Raw genomic sequence first — 3,078 nt, 5'->3', positions numbered from 1 at the left:
CACCACGATATTTCCCACATGTGTGACAGTTGAAACTTGCGGACGGAAGACCTGAGACCCTCGCTGTGACAAGTGGGGTAATGGGTAGAAGGGGGATGTTGAACTGTCGCAGCCGTGTGGGTGGAAGGAATCCTGGGGACGTGATCCAGAGGCTGCCTCGCCTCTGACGGTGCAGCCAGGAAACGCAGCCCTGATGCGTCCCGGTGTCCCGATCCCCGCCGTCCCGCAGAGCTTTCCCTTCGGGGGCCTTGGGAAAAGGTCCCAAAGCGGCCGGGCCGCATCCGCCCCCGCCGGGGCAGCCGGAGCGGCAGCGGCACCGGCACCAGCACCGGCTCCGGCACCGGCTCCGGCACCGGCACCGGCTCCGGCACCGGCACCGGCACCGGCACCGGCTCCGCACCGGGCGCTGCGGGGGGGTCCGGGGCCGCCGCCGCTGCCTCGCCCGCCGCAGCCAGAAGGTGCCGCCGTCCGCCCGCGGATCGCGCCGAGCCCAATTAGGCGGCCGGTATCGCCCGCAATCACGGCTGCTGATAGAGATAAATGGGGAAGGCACTATCTGCGCGACGGTCGGGGTTTTTTTTCCATAAAAAAAAAAAGAAAGAAAAAAAAAGAAAAAAAAAACAATTGAACTTTTCATCAGCTGCTAATCATATTTTTTTTTATTGCTTTGCTTAGCATTTTCTGGAGAATAAAACCTCAGAGGAGCCCGGTCTTTTGTGGAAAATGAAAGGGCATATAAAAAAATGAATGTACATGGATTCTAAATATTTCAGGTTGTATGACTTTGTGTTTGACCTTAGCAGAAGATGAACTAATCCTGCAATATAATAGACTTTCATAGAGATATGGAAAATGGCTGCTTTTTTATCTCAGTTGCCATGGGAACCATCAGAGAGAAGGCCTAGCTGAGATGCAATAGAAGGTTATTAAATGTGTGCTTGTGTATATTGGAAAAATACAGCTTTTTGTCATCTTGTGTCACTCATAGGTCTTTAATACGTAATGTTTAGGTTATTAATAAACTAACACAGGTCCATTTTTTACAGGGAACAACTGTGAATACAGCCATAAAAAATTAGCACAAGTTGAACATTTGCAAAACTCTCGGGCATGGGCAGGGGCTGGTGAGGGCTGCGATTCTCCCTCAAGTTCCCACCGAAGTTTCTCTCCCTTCCCTTGCAGGCACAGGAAGGGGTCGAGCCCTTGTCACCCGCAGTGTGGGGCACAGGGCTCTCCTTGTCGCTGCCGGGCAGGCGGGGGGTCTTCTGCCCCTTCCCTGGCACGTCTCACGCTGGGGGCACAGCAGCTGCAGCAGTGCCACATCGCAGGGCAAGCTGAGTTTTAGCTGTGCGCTGGCTCAGAGCCCGGCGGAGGAGACAAGGGGCTGGCAAGAGCCAACAGGGCTTGGGGCTTCTCTCATTTGGGGGCTGCACCCCAGCTGCACGGGGAGTGGAGGAGTTGGAAGGCATAATAATAATAATAATAATAATAATAATAATAATAATATAACAACAACAACTTCGGGAGAAAAAATAAAAAGAAAAAAAAAAAGAAAGAAAGAAAAGCCTGACGCCGCTGTGAGCTGGAAGGGAAAGACTTCACCCTAGAACCCCACTGGGAAGGCGGCTCCCCCTTTCCGTGGCGTCATTTTGCTCCCCAAGGGTCAGAAGGAATCCCGGGATGTTGCACTGGGTGCGTGGGATAGCGAGAAGGGAACGCAGCCCCTGGCCGGGGATGCTCGAAATCAAGGAAAAAGAAAGAAAAAAAAAATCTCTGTCCGCTAATCTGCCAGCTCCCGGCGCCGCTAATTCCCCGATTTTGGAAGCGCGGCGGCACCTCGCGCGGCCGAGCCGCTGTCCCCGCTGCTCGGGGACACCAGGGGACACCGCCACCCCCGGCTCGTCCCGCAGCGAAGCGCCGTGCGCTAAGAGCCTCGGGGACGGGGGGTCGGCGACCCGGCCCGGCCCGGCCCGGCCCGGCCCGGCGGGACACTCCGCGTGCACACGCACCCGGCGCCCATGCATACTAAGTAAAGCGAGGAATACATAGATTTTGCCTATCTGCCGATCAAACGCGGAGATCTGCTCTGGTAAATGATGCATTAGATGCGGTGGCTGTATTTGTTGTGTGAGTTTTGAAAGGGTTCCGATAATCTGGAAGCGAGAGATAAGGAACACCATTTATTCAGCAGCACTTTGGAACCAATTTTCAACCCTGTTCAACCCCATTCTCCAGCAGCCTCCAGGAGCCCAGGAGATAAGGATTGGGCTATTCATTATCTTCACAAGGAACAAAGATTAGCTAGCAGAGATGAAAAATTACCCCTGGATAGTAATAATAAGGAAGCGAACCTGGAGAGTTGCTGAGCCTATATTCTCCCTGCTGCTGGTGCTGCTTCTTCTCCTTTTAAAATTCTCTCCCTCTATTTTTGTTGTTGAATCAATATTGAAAAGGTTGGGCTTAAAAAATAATAATAAAAAAGCCTTCCCCATGTCTACCTTTTTTTCCCTTTTTTATTTTTTTTTTCAATATGCAGAATATGGTTGTTACCGTGGAAGAGAACTGAACACGGTCCCCCCTTCCTCCCAGACTTCCAGATGACATCTTTAGTACGAAACTAAGCAGCAGAGGAAAACATCCTTTTATTCCAGGGAGAGAGGGGAAAATCGCCCTCCCCCCGGCCCCCGATGCCTCTGCGCGTCTCGGGGGTGCCCCGGACACGCGGGACAGCCCGGGCGGCGGCAGCGGGAGCGCCGCTCGCAGCCCCGCTCCTCCGCGAGCCTCCGAAGCCCCGGGCTGGACCCCCTGCCTGCCCCCACCTGGGGAGAAATCCGCAGGCTTCAGCCCCTGCTTTTCCCGGAGTTTTTCCGCCTGGGCGACGGTCCCTCGTTTTAGAGTCGTTCCGTGCTGGGGCGATCCCAGGACGCGGCTAGCGGCAGTTTCTCTCTCTTCCTCGGCACAAGGGAAAACAGAAAAAAAAAAGAAAGAAAAAAAAAAAAGAGGAGGATATATGTGTATGTATATATTTTAATAACACATTCTTTTGTATTTTCTTCCCCTGCATAAATCTGGTGATGT

General features: G+C 53.2%; 1 long non-coding RNA gene across 1 annotated transcript; it reads right to left on the bottom strand.

Annotated features, from left to right (window-relative positions):
* Nucleotides 1–1,994: 1,994 nt before the first annotated feature.
* On the bottom strand, nt 1,995–2,469 carry LOC148592486 (uncharacterized). The gene is made up of 2 exons (XR_015913926.1): nt 2,352–2,469; nt 1,995–2,153 (listed from the first exon to the last, which is right to left on the bottom strand). It is a non-coding gene; the product is annotated as an uncharacterized LOC148592486 (long non-coding RNA).
* Between the last annotated feature and the right edge of the window lie 609 nt (nt 2,470–3,078).

This window comes from Tinamus guttatus, unplaced genomic scaffold, assembly GCF_059628265.1.
Source record: "Tinamus guttatus ecotype Peru unplaced genomic scaffold, ASM5962826v1 Tinamus_guttatus_pri_ptg000580l, whole genome shotgun sequence".
Classification (NCBI taxonomy): Eukaryota; Metazoa; Chordata; class Aves; order Tinamiformes; family Tinamidae; genus Tinamus; species Tinamus guttatus.
This window is presented reverse-complemented; position numbering and strand designations above follow the sequence as displayed.